Genomic DNA, 14,443 nt, shown 5'->3' with positions numbered 1-14,443 from the left:
GAGAGGGAGAGACAGGAGTCAACTCTACAAGTTAAAACCACCTATAAGTCTGGCTTAAAATCTTTGATGGTATCTCTATGGCAGTGAAGTATGTGGCCACATCACCCATCCAGACCAACCCAGATGGGACACAAGCCCAACAGAAATATTCCATCTGGAATTCTACAAGCACCTCCTCCAAGTCCATCGGAGTACCTCCAACAATGCTTGCCGGGCTGAGCTGGGCAGATTCCCCTTACTTCTTGCAGTACAGAAGAGGGCGCTATCATACTGGGACCACCTAAACAACAGCAGCCCCAACTCATACCACCATAAAGCCTTACTGGCCAAAAAGGACCATTCCAAACCATGCGGGCTGCAACAACTCATCAGCACCTTGTCCATTCAAAGCTCCCATGAATGCAGCCTGACTGCACTGCAAACTACCTTTCAGTTTGTGGTCTACAATGACCCCAAATCCTTCTCCATTTCTGACTTCCCCAGAGCGGCATACCCATAATTGTATAACCCATTTGTTTATTTTTAATTCCAAAGTGCATTACTTTGCATTTATCGACATTAAACCTCATCTGCCACATTAATGCCCACTCCCCTATTTTATCCAGGTCCTCCTGTAATGTTATAGTGTCTAAGTCCGTGTCTATTACCCTCCCAATTTTGGTGTCATCCGCAAACACGGAAATATCGCTGTTAACACCCTCCCCGATGTCATTAATAAGACACTTTGGAGATAACTCAACAAAATCCTTTTTCTTCTGTGATGTTCATGAGGAAAGGGAAGTAATCATCCCCCCCGTGTTTTACCATCAATTGTCGGGGTTGTGGTAGAGGATTGCTCTAATATACCCACCAGTGTTACTCAGGTCACCTATGCCTTGAGAGTGACCTTTCAGCCCATAGGAGGAACTGCATCTAAATTTAGTAACCTGTTATATACTTACCCAGATAGCAAGAAATTGTGCTGCAAGTTTGAAAATGACTTGCTAAACTATTACAGACTTGCCAAGCTTCACAATTTTGTTGCACAATTACAGCAAGTCTGCATTGCAAGTCTCCAGACCAGCGAGCTTGCAGAGCTCTTGCTAAGACCTGCAGGACTCTTGCTGTAGGCTTGCCAAGCAAATTTGCTACAAGTTCAAAAAGTGTCAACTAGAACTTGTGCTGCGAGTGTTCTGCAAGTCTACAACTTGCCACGTGTGCAGCAAGTTAACAAAATTACAATTTCACCCCGCCACAAGTTTGTAGCAAGTTATCCTTGCTATCTGGGTATTTATTCACATATTTATAGATCATCGTATTTATATGGTTTTACGATCACTGGTGTTAAACACGAGATGTTTATATGAAATACTGCACAGCTATTTTATTAAGGTTTACGACATATTCAATTTTGGTATTTAGTTTATTTAAGCATTTATATTTATATATAGTCACTTATTAATTGCAATCAACGGAGGAGACTAGATTTTGATATTAACATTTTTATTGTGAGACTGTTACTCACAATAAAGCGGCCACGGCTCTGGATGTTAAGAGCCGCTGTATAGCGTCATGTTGCCGTGGCAACCAGCACCGCTTCGTTCCCGATGCGCTCGCGGCCCTTACACTTGATACCGCTCTGCACTTGGTCTTACGATCTCTAACCCAAACTATGTATTTTGCTACTGGGTGAGTCACACTTATATGTGCTGTTGGGAGTCACTGATGGTTCAATAGATATGGACGGTATTTACATCATTTTGCACACGTCCTTTTCAAATACTTAACGGCAGGTGTGACGTCATACCGACGCCCTAGGTGGATGGGAGTGGTTTCACAGCACTCAGTTGATTGGTGTGTCTAGGTATATATTGTTGTATGTCTTTCACTTCACTGTTATCTCTAAGCCTGATGAAGGGGACCCTGTGAGGCTCCTGAAAGCGCTTGCCAATGAGATACAGCTATTGGCAATAAAATATTTTGCTTTTTCCACTTATGGTGTGCTGGTGACATTTTTCTATTGTTCATGTGTGGCAGTGCCATCCGCAGTCATTTCGAGCACCCATCTTCATCAAGTGGGAATCCTGGTAAGGAGTGCCGTATGGTTCCTGTTTCTGTTTGTTACACAGGACCCTGTGCAACATAATAGTAACATATCATACATGGGTTATCACCATACATTGTTGCGGCTTGTTCATTATCACTGAGTGTTTCTATTTTCACTACTCCTAGCGCAGTGGCTTGTTTTTCATTATGGAACGTTTGACCAGATTTTTCATATATATTTCATATGAACGTTCATAGGAAGATCTCCCAGTCTATGGCTGGCTAAAGCAAACCGCCAGACTGCATGTAATCCCTGTAACTGACTGTCATGGTGGTCACATGATTTGGGATCCCAATCATTAGAATCACACCTAGATAATGAGCTAGACATTGTGGTCATCAAGGAGTTAATCCCTACTAGAGACATTGAGTGTAATCACAAGAATAGCTAAAGACAGAAGAGAGAGAGAACCTTGCCGCTTCCAAGCAATGATGATGATGATAATAATGATGGTGAAGTAGCTATTTTCCAATTTTCAATCAAATTCAAGAAACCTTTGTGATGTATTGTCCTTTTCAATCAAAAGATCATTAGAGTGACGTGGTAACTGGGTGACGAATTCATAAAATGACAGCATGAAACTATTTTTAAAAAACTTAACATTTTTGTTTACCTGTCTTTAAAGAAGAACTCTGGAAATTTAAAAATGTACCTGTAAGAGACTTACCTGCAGATGGATTCCTGCCCTAAAACGTGGACGCACACAAGTATGCAATCCATTGCTTAAAGTTTCTGGAAAATGCGATGTAGCACGTGAACGCGCTCGTACAGGAATGTTTATGCGCAATAGCCCATGCACGTGAGCATAGGGAAGCGTGCTCGTTAGTGTACAGGTGCACGCTTATTAGCGTGCACACAATCCTATATAAACAGACATGAAGCCATGGCCAAGTTGCTGAGTGGTCTTCAGCTAGTCCTTGTGTGCCCTGTACTCTGTTCTTGTATCCTGACGTCCTGTGTATGAACCTGGCTTGTGACCATTTTACTTCGCCTCCTCCTCCTGATTCGGTACCTCTGCTCTCTGATCTCCTGTGTATGACCCTGGCTTACGTTTCCTGACCCTGTACCTGATCTGTGATTTGGCACCTCAAGATTTGGCTCCCTGTGTATGACCTCGGCTTGAACCTGACTTCCCTCCTGGTCTTCCACTTGGTGGCTCACTCCATCAGTACTCTGAGCAACGACATCCAGCCAGTGCCCCTTTGGCCTCACACCCGTTGCCTGCTCTGGATTCAAGAGGTCCCGGTGTCATCCCGGTCCTGCCAATTCACCAGCTGGTCAAACGTACTCAAGCGCCTACTCAAGAACTGGCCAGCCACCAGTATTGGCACCTGTGCTCCACTCTGTCCTTACATCCCAATCACTACTTCCAGAGGTGTGGGGCAAGAGGTTCACGGGCAGCCCCCTTCTCAGCTGAGTCTCCAGTCAGGTACGTGATAGTACCCTTGCAATGGGGCTACCCCCACACTGCAAGGGTTAGGTGCATATTTTGATGGATAGAGTTTTGTGTTTCTGCCTGGAGATCCGACTTATCAGAGGATTACCCTTAATTGAAAATGCAAGTTTGCTTGTTAAACCGATCCGTAACTGAACCAAACCATTAAACAAAAAGATGTAACAAGCTAGAAAGTAGCTGATTGAAAGAGGTTAACTGAGGATCCGGACAAGCAATATCATTGCAAAAAAGTACAAATGTATTAAATAGATATCAGTTAACACATAGCCTTTTGTTCACCATCTACCGTTAAAAACATTAAAGCATGACAATCAATTTCTTATCAACCTATGAATAAACAGTTGTGTATCAATATAAAGTGCTCTCATTTGTGTTACACTTGTATCACGACCTTTGAGAGGGGAAAGAGACCGGTGTACTCAGATGTGCTGACAACGGTCTAATTCTCTTCAATCGTATCTCTATATGGGAAACCTGTGGGTAAAGGGCTTTGGTGGCTACAGAGCTCAAATAATTAAGTGAAAAACAAAATCCTTGTGGGATAACTCAAATCAAATGATTCAGTTCAATTGTGTGTCTCCTTTACTTGTAATCTCAACTTGACGAGTATTCACAAGGAATCAGTCATTATATGAATTTTCTGTTTTAAGTGAAAGAAACCACCAGCCTTTGGCCGTGTGCACGGTTAACCCTTATTTCGCTGACTCAGTGGAATCCAATTTTGCGTACGGAGTAACTTGCAGATGGAGGCTTTTTAAAGTAAAAAGAATAGATAAGGTAAGGTAACGAAACGGATAATGAACTCCTCATGGAATTACCCAACTGATATTTGGTAACTTAGATATATTTCTTCTTTCCTTTTGATCTTAATTCATTAAGTACTTGCAAGGTTACGGTTGTTGCATAGTTTCCTTGTTTTCTATTTGTCGTTAAAGCCGCCGGCATATGTTTGGCCGTGTGTGCAGTTAACTCCTTCTTAACTGGCTGGAAATGAGCTGATGGTAATGTGCTAAAAATGTGGTAATGCTGAGTTCATCTTGTTATGGGTTACTTTTAAATCGCAAAGTCACTAAATGTTAACTGTCCGTCTATCCCTTGTTTCCCCTGTGTTTGTTGGGGGACTTTTTTAAGAGTGATATTTACTTCGTCCTGACGAAGCCCCGTATCTTGGGAGGGGTGAAACGCGTTGACAGAATGCCATGAGCAGACAGTTTGCCTCGGACACTTTGATCGCACACTAGTTCACGAAAACCCCAAAACAGGGGTCCTTCTCTTCGCTGACCAAGTGGTTTCATTTATGACATCAAAGAAGCCATTGAATGCTAAGTGGATGCATTATCTGAATTTTTTTCATCTTGTATGGAGTTGCAATCATTGGCCTGAAAAGGAACCAACAAGATATATCCCTATTCCATGGAATCTTTGGACAACATTGAAAATGTCCCTGAATCGTTCTGACCGCAGGGATCTCCAGTAACGTGAGTGATTGTACCTCTTTGTATATCCGTTCTTCATCCACGTAAATATCGCTCTTAAAAAAGTCCCCCAACAAACACAGGGGAAACAAGGGATAGACGGACAGTTAACATTTAGTGACTTTGCGATTTAAAAGTAACCCATAACAAGATGAACTCAGCATTACCACATTTTTAGCACATTACCATCAGCTCATTTCCAGCCAGTTAAGAAGGAGTTAACTGCACACACGGCCAAACATATGCCGGCGGCTTTAACGACAAATAGAAAACAAGGAAACTATGCAACAACTGTAACCTTGCAAGTACTTAATGAATTAAGATCAAAAGGAAAGAAGAAATATATCTAAGTTACCAAATATCAGTTGGGTAATTCCATGAGGAGTTCATTATCCGTTTCGTTACCTTACCTTATCTATTCTTTTTACTTTAAAAAGCCTCCATCTGCAAGTTACTCCGTACGCAAAATTGGATTCCACTGAGTCAGCGAAATAAGGGTTAACCGTGCACACGGCCAAAGGCTGGTGGTTTCTTTCACTTAAAACAGAAAATTCATATAATGACTGATTCCTTGTGAATACTCGTCAAGTTGAGATTACAAGTAAAGGAGACACACAATTGAACTGAATCATTTGATTTGAGTTATCCCACAAGGATTTTGTTTTTCACTTAATTATTTGAGCTCTGTAGCCACCAAAGCCCTTTACCCACAGGTTTCCCATATAGAGATACGATTGACGAGAATTAGACCGTTATCAGCACATTGAGTACACCGGTCTCTTTCACCTCTCAAAGGTCGTGATACAAGTGTAACACAAATGAGAGCACTTTATATTGATACACAACTGTTTATTCATAGGTTGATAAGAAATTGATTGTCATGCTTTAATGTTTTTAACGGTAGATGGTGAACAAAAGGCTATGTGTTAACTGATATCTATTTAATACATTTGTACTTTTTTGCAATGATATTGCTTGTCCGGATCCTCAGTTAACCTCTTTCAATCAGCTACTTTCTAGCTGGTTACATCTTTTTGTTTAGGTGCATATTTTGCCTGGGTGGCTCAAATAATGATGTAAAGCTATCTGCGCTCACCTCCCTCCCCCTCAGCTCCAGATAAGGAATATCCCTTCGGCGTCCTCATGTCTAATTCAACTCAATGGACCTGCATTAGACATGATAGGCCCTGGGGAGAAAAGTCTGTGTGGACCGGTCTAGCAGCCCAGCAGGACATTGAGGGGCATACCACAGCAGGACTGAGGATCAGGTGAGTATATCTTCTTTATTTGAGCCCCCTAGACACAATATGCACTTAACCCTTGCAGTGCTTGCATGCTTCCCCAAGCTCTATAGTTACATTTTGGTTTGTTTTTGCCCTCATGTAGTAAAAAGCTTCCACTATAGATAGGAAGAATATTGTTTAAGGATGCTCTTCACCTTCAAGAAATACTTGAAAAACCTCCTTGAACCCAGATGTCTTCTTGGTGAGTGGATGCTGTCTGTGGATTCTACCATCTCAGCAAGTAGCCATACTGTCTGCACAGAGTGGGTCCTTGTAACCAGATGTCTTCTTGATGAGTTGATGCTGTCTGTGGATTCTACCATCTCAGCAAGTAGCCATACTGTCTGCACAGACTGGGTCTCCGGAGGTATGTTCAGTTGCATACAGTGATATTTGAAACGGAACACTTCCCCTGGCCTCACAACCTAGTGTGTGACCGACCTTGAATAAGCATGAAGACAGTAAAAAATATGAACCCCCTTTCTGCATGTATTGTGGGGTAGAAGCTCCTATATCTATCCTCATAGGCGCTCTTGATGATTTTTTTTAATGGCTATGTAATTTGACAAAAGGAGGTTGAAAACGATGTTACTTAGCCAGTGGCTCAACCTTTATAACTATAACTGCGCATAAAGCCTGATGATTAAAACACTCAAAATGTTTGCAGTAAAGACAACTCAAGTGGAAGCAGTTACATTTTTACATGTTTGGAAGCATGACATAAAATGGCCATTGGCAGAATTATCCCATGGGCATCTTGCCATTGAGCGAGAATTGACCAGATGTACTTACTTCAGAGAAATTAGGTCAAAGTTTGTGATGAGGAGCATGTCCAGCTCCAAAGTTCACTTGTACCTTTTGGGTATATAATATCCCATGTTAAATGTATTGATATTCCGACTGCAAAGACAAAATTTGCTTATATCCTATAATACTACCATCAGAAGGACTGAAATCTACATTTACCACAAATATTTAAAACCTAAGTATATTATAAAGCCGTCCAGGCAGTGGCCCGCTCATGGTAAGGATAGATTTTGGTGGGCTAAAAGAAGACAACGGAGTGCTGTAACAAGGACACTCGACTGTAGACCGCAGGTGCAAGTAAAATGCAGTTTTATTAAGGGCAAACGCCATAGATCCCGTTCCATCCACAGGGTAGACCTCCCCTGCTGCACAAGATAGCTTCCCTCGTGAGCCCTCACTCTGCTCTCTCAGCAGTGTGTCCCAGCGGTCCTGGGGTCACCGACCTTCCCGACCTCTCCCAGCCTTCCCTGGCTGTTCCACGTTCTGACTCACAGGTAGTGATGGGCCGAGTGTTCGATTCGAACATGAAAAAAAGAATTCCGGGTCCAATTATTTGTGGGGACATGTCGGGAGGTGAGTCCATTATCTATATACTGTATAACTGGGGGCATGAAAGGAGGTGTGTCCATTACCTGTAAATAATTAGGGACATGGCAGGAGGTGTGCCCATTACCTATATATAACTGGGGACATGGCAGGAGGTGTGTCCATTAGCTCTATATAACTGGGGGATAGCATGAGGTGTGTCTATTATCTATATATAACTGGGGGAATGGCAGGAGGTGTGTCCAAAAACTATATATAACTGGGGGCATTGCAGGAAGTGTGCCCATTACATATTTATAACTGGGGGCATGGCAGGAGGTGTGTCCATTAGCTGTATATAACCGGGGGAATGGCAGGAGGTGTGTCCATTACCTGTATTTAACTGGGGGAATAGCAGGAGGTTTGACCATTATCTGTATATAACCGGAGGAATGTCAGGAGGTGTGTCCATTCCCTTTTTATCAGAAGATGTATCGCTGCACTCCTTACCGGAATTGATGACCTGCAGGATGCAGGTGGGTGCTTGTAGTTTTCAAAAGATGTCACCAGCAAACCATAATCTTTGTGTAATCGCAACGTGTTGGGCCAGCTGGCTGCTGGGGTTTCTGGTAACTATATCTCTTCGGAGTTTTCCAATATGTTTGCAAAGTTCAAAGTTGTTTTTTTTCCCAACATAGAGCTTACCGCAGGGGCAACAAATCTGATAGACTACTCTTGTGGTCCACAAGATATGAAAGGCTTAATCTCAAAGACATTCCAATCATCATAATTAGAGAATTTTTTGGACCTATCTATCTACACACAGGAAAATGGCACAATTGGCCACACTTATACATGCCAAGAAGAATGTTCCTATTAAGCCGCATCTTTTTGGGGGGAGTTTACTCTGAGCGCACCAAGCGGTCCCTCAAATTTCTTGCCCTTTGCTCTGTGACCAACAGCCCGGGATCAACAGTTTTTTCTATTTGGGGGTTCATAGTCAGGATATGCTTTTGAGGCATCTCGCACATCTTCCACCAACGGGCTAATAATATGGGTACAAGGACGGGGATTAGTTAAGTTCTGCTGATTTTTGACCCCATGTACAAGATCCCCTCTATCACTGCTTTGTACTGGGTAGATCGGGATAACCACTCTGTTGGACTCTCTGGGTCAAATCCTTCAACTCCTTTTATATCTGAGCAATTTTGATGGATCCTAAGGAATTGATCCCTAGGTATCCAGTGTTTTGTAGCAGGAGGATGGTGGCTGTAAGCATGCAATAAAATATTCCCTACAGTGGGTTTTTGGCACTTGCTAGTTTCCGCCTGACCTGCATGCACTTTAGTACACAGGTCAAGGAAAGAGATCTCCTGTTGATCCGCACAAAATATTCCCCCAGAAATATGTCTAACTGCTCACGGGAGCCCCTCCATATTGCCAAAATATCATCCATAGATGTAAATGCTTAGGATTTTATTCCCAACAAATTTCATGGACCCGGGCTGTCTGGTTCTGTATTCACAGGGTGGGTATGACCTGTGGCTGCTCTCTAAAGAAAACACAATTCATGGCAGGTTCACACCATTTTCCGGACCGGATCTGGAACGCAGTGCATTGTGTTTTGCCGCGTTTTTGCTGTAATTTTGCTGCTTTTTAAAAATGGTATCTATATTAATTTTTTTAGCTTTAAATTGTCTTACAGGTGCATTCCAGTGTATTCCATGCATTTGTTGTGTATTTATATGCGTTCCAGTGCATTCCAGACCAGGTAAAATAGGACAAGCAGTATTTTTCTGTTCTGGAACTGACTGCGCTGGTGTGAACAGAGGCCAGAAATAGCATAGGGATACATTAGGATGCATTTTTGGTCCAGAAACAATCTGGTCTGGTCCGGAGATAATCCGGACATGGTGTGAATGGGCCCAAAAGGCTGGGTTCACACCATTTTCCGGACCAGATCTGGAACATAGTGCAATGCGTTTTTACCATGTTTTTACCGTGATTTTGCTTCGATTGTAATTTTTTTTCAAATGGTCTTACAGGTGCAGTCCCGTGCGTTTTTGATGCATTCCAGACCAGACAAAATTGGACAAGCAGTATTTTTCTGGTCTGGTCTTCAACGGACTGCAAACAATCTGGTCTGGTCTGGAGGTGTTCCGGACACGGTGTGTATTGGCCCTTAGGGCATACAAACACACTGGAGCGCACCTGTAAGACCATTTTACGCTAAAATAATAATAATAATAATTTCCAAACGCGGCAAAACGCAATGCACTGCGTTCCAGATCTGGTCCGGAAAATGGTGTGAACCTGCCCTTAAGACCACACACACATCATTTGTTTTGAAGTTTCCTTAAAACTTTCTAAAGTTCTATTTTCAACTTTGTTTGCAAAAACTTTTCTGGCTACAACCACTATAAATGTTTACCAGGAGTGGGGATCGAACCCACGTGGATATTCATCCATTGGATCTTAAGTCCAACGCCTTAACCACTCGGCCATCCTGGTTACCTTATTAGAGAGGTCAGTATGCTGTAATATGGAAGCACACAAGTGATCTTCTCCAAGCATATATTTCATACTGTGATGTCCATAAAAACAGCATGTTGAAGAGGTCACCTCAGGAAATAAGGTAAGCTTTCACTGGGATGAACAGAGGAGAAGGAGGGTCATATCCAGGGGCGTCCCGAGGCTGGGTGTCACCCGGGGGAGAAGACTGGGTGACACCCCTGCTGTGACGTCATTGCACATGCACGTGATGTCATTGCGCATGCGCGGTCGTCTTATTGACGCCTGGCGGCGGCCATCTTGTTGATGGACGCCGGCATAGAGAGGAGGGGGCGTTTACCCGGCGGGATGATGAGGTATGCCGCCGGGTCCCCACCTCTCTGCTGACACTGTCAGGCTCTCGGTCCATGACCGAGTGCCCGACTTTTCATAGGGGATGTCACCAAAATGACTGTCAGTAATTTTGGTGTCACCCCTCCAATGGTGGCACCCGGGTGCGGGCCACACCCCCCGCAACCCCCTTGTGACTGGTCATATCCTGACCAATATGAGTCTACCATTCAGCGGAACACATTTTATGCACGCAGTCTGTCTTTTTCTGCATGCACGAGAAGGGTATGACGTGTGGCTGCTCTCCAAAGAAAACAAAATGTAATGCTGGGCACACACCTTACGTCTTGCGATGGTTGTAAGGTAATTGAAAAAACGTACGATCTGCCTATCTTGGACAGGCAGATCGTACTTGCGATGATCGCAATGCCGAACGGGCAGTGTGCGCTTGCGCACACCGGCCCATGCGGCTTTTATCTTGCGAATATGCCACAAACCAGCAGAAAATCGTACGATGTTCGGCGGGTTTTCGAACATGTTCATAAGATAAAAGTCGTGCGACCTTACAGTAGCAGAGGTCGCACGCCTTCCACACACCTTTCGATAATCGCACGATCGCGGGATTTCCCGCGATTATCGTACGATTATCGCATGGTGTGTGGGCACCTTAAGACCGCTGCACATCCTTTGCTTTGATGCACATGAAATTTAGCTGATTTAACCACTTGCTGACCAGAGTATCCAGTATTCAGTGCTGCGGTACTTTGACATTTATTCCGTCATGCAATACTGTACTGAAATTATTTGATACCATTTTGTGGAGACAGATAGAGCTTGACTGATGGATTCGTCAATTTTCTGTCCCTCCGTTAAAACCCCAAAAAACAAACAGACTGCGCGACATGGATTTTAACGGCCACAGCAGCCTTTTTATTAAACAAACAACTTTAACAATAACCAAAGTAATAAACCAAATATACAAAAATAATACTTTAACAAGGGTTGACCTGAGAAGGTTTCTTTGAGTGCCCGCCAGCCCAAACAAGGCCTCTCATAACACTCCACCCATGTCCCCAGCCACACCACAACCAGCTCGAGGACACTTACTCCTTGTGGTTCCCAAGGGGCCAGGCCCCGCCCTTTACAAATCCGGACACCAACAGGGGGGAAGCACCCATACCAGCTGAGGGCCCCCATTTTTGTAATGAACTCCGATTTTGTAGACCCCCCCAAAGACTCCCTAACCCGCCAAGCTGCCGTGACAAAAGAAAACCCCCCCCAACCACAAAAATTCAGGGAGGGAGTGTGGGACAACCTGCTTCCTTCGTCGATTTCCAGAAAGAGGACGTCCCTCAGCCCTCGCAGTTCCTTCCTATGCGGCTCCTCCCGGACACCTGACTCCCACGTCCAATCAAGTAAGAGCAGCTATTCCCATTAATTTTTTTAACCCTTTCTCCCGGGACTATTCCTCCCCCCAGTCATGTAGCCCCTCCGCTTAGTCTCTCCGTGTCTGTCTTTCTTTTGGTGCTATTTAATCACACTAGGCTTTTTGTTTTCCCTATGTTATGTTATAAAACATTTATTAGTACCCAATTTTTTGGTAAAATATGAAAGACGGGGTCACGTCGGGTAAATAGACACCAAACATGTTAAGCTTTAAAATTGTGTGCTCCCCAGAAATTGCAAAAAAACTACCAAGCCTAAAATTGTCCAGAGGCGACACTTTAAAAGCTTTTACCGCTCATCAGTTTAGTGTTATCAGTGATTGACAGCCCTACAATTATTGCTCACACTCCCATGTTCGCGGCGATATGTAACGTGTTGCGTAATCATTGTTTTCACACGTAAGCTCATCCAACGCGTATTTACGTTTATATGTGCGGGGGCAGGGGGACTTTGAAAAATTGGGGTTTTACTTTGACTTTTTTATATACGACTTTACATTTTTAAAACTTTTTTTCACACTTAATTTCATTGCTATCACATAGGGGGGTAACAATCTCCCTATGTGATAGCACACATACAGTGACAGGTCATCTTTATGGATACATCAGGGGTCTGTAAGACCGCTAATGTCACCTAGGGACCCCCAAAAAAGCTGATGAAGCACAGATCTGCTTCACCAGCTTCTTCTCTGGCTATAGCAGCCAGAGAAATGACAGCTAAAGGCGGAAGTGAAGTAATACACATGTAATACACATCACTTCTGTCTTCAAGCAGTGGGGGAATGCTGATCTCTCCTCCGTTTACAGTTTCAGCAGCCGTTCTGCTGGTCTCGGGCTCGCAGGGGGGACAACGGAGCCCGGGATAACCGGCATAACAAGCGATCGGACGGGTATAGAGCTGCCCAACGCTTGTATGGAACAACCGGTTCATGACATGGTCATCACCTAACAGTTGCTACTTTATGTGTGTTGTTTGTCATAAAAAATGTACAAATATATATATGTACACTGGACAACCATTACATTATGTACTATGGGGGGAAGAAGAGAAGCCGGCGCAGGCAGTGTAATGCTTTGGGCAATGTTCTGCTGGGAAACCTTGGGTCCATTCAGGCAGATGTTACTTTGATTCGTACCACCTAACTAAACATTGTTCCTGACCAAGTACATCCCTTCATGGAAATGGTATTCCCTCATGGCAGTGGCCTCTTTCAGCAGGATAATGTGCCCTGCCACACTGCAATAAAATGGTTCAAGAATGGTTTGGAGAACACAACAATGAGTTTGAGGTGCTGACTTTTTTTCCAGATCTCATTCCAATCGATCATCTGTGGGATGTGCTGGAAAAACAAGTCCGATCCATGGAGGCCGATAAACTCAGAACTTACAGGACTTCAAGAATTTGCTAGTGATGGCTTGGTGCCGGTATTCTTTAGAAAGCATAACCATTAATATTACCACCATGGAAATGCTAAGGGGCACCAATGTCTAATGAAATTATTCTCAAAGGAAGACGATGCCTTTGTATTATATTTCTATGTTTTTATTACAGAAATTCTAATAAGGTTTGACCTTCCTTTTGTATGCTGCTGTCTATTCTGCTCCCATTGGGGATTTATACACGCAGAGAACCTCTTTGTTTATTAAACGTCTATAGAACTGACATGTTTTACCCCAAAGAAATGCCGTTCTTGTTTTCATTTTCAGGCCTTTAAAGATCAGAATAATGTAGGTTAGATGCCAGCTATCGTAGACCAGACCACTCTGTACTTTCTGAACTTTTCCACAGTTTTTTGCTATCTTTATGTTTTTTACTATTTCTATAAGCAGAAACTACAAACTTGTTACTATATATACATTATGTACAGTATGTAGTAGGGGCGTGCGGTCAGGGGAGGCAGGTGAGACAGAGCCTCACCTAGTATTATGGAGGAAAAAGCTGTCAGCTTCAAGTCTGAAGCTGACAGCTTTTTCTCCATTCAGATCGGCTTCTAACAGGTTACAGAGCAGGGAAATCCTCCCCGTTGTGTAACCTGTCATGGATGGAGCGCTGGATGTTAATTACAGGCGGCGCTGCATCCAGATTTTGACAGGTAGTTAGGTTACACAGCAGCAGGCTTCTCCACTGCTTTGTGTAACCTAACTAGTAAGGAAAGAGATGCAACATCCTCTACTCTGTTAAAGACTTGAGCTCTGTGGATGGTTTGGACCAATGGCAAAGCACCATTGGTCCAAGCTGTCCAATAAAAAAAAAAGAAAAGAAAACCACTGAGGACATCGATCTCGATGCCTCACCAGTAATGAACAAGTGAGGGACCTCCCTCCTTCCTTCACACTAGCTTGGTGAACGAGTAGGGGTGGGGCTTTGTCGGGATGGGGTAGGGCTTCAGCAGGCCAGGGGCGGGGAAGGGCTGGGGGAATGCCTCACATACCACCACTGTGGTATGTGGCACCAAGCTGTATCACCTCCTCCCCGCCTCACGCTTGCCGCTGCCAGACCCGCCCGCCCGCATCCACGCTCCACA

The 14,443-nt window shown here is 43.7% G+C and overlaps 1 non-coding gene across 1 annotated transcript; it reads right to left on the bottom strand.

Moving 5' to 3' along the window:
* Window positions 1-10,060: 10,060 nt before the first annotated feature.
* TRNAL-UAA lies at window positions 10,061-10,143 on the bottom strand. Its single transcript has one exon. It is a non-coding gene; the product is annotated as a tRNA-Leu (tRNA).
* Window positions 10,144-14,443: the final 4,300 nt, after the last annotated feature.

The sequence above is a fragment of the Nanorana parkeri genome, unplaced genomic scaffold (genome assembly GCF_000935625.1).
Source record: "Nanorana parkeri isolate BGI_ZX_2015 unplaced genomic scaffold, ASM93562v1 scaffold1516, whole genome shotgun sequence".
Lineage (NCBI taxonomy): Eukaryota > Metazoa > Chordata > Amphibia > Anura > Dicroglossidae > Nanorana > Nanorana parkeri.
This window is presented reverse-complemented; position numbering and strand designations above follow the sequence as displayed.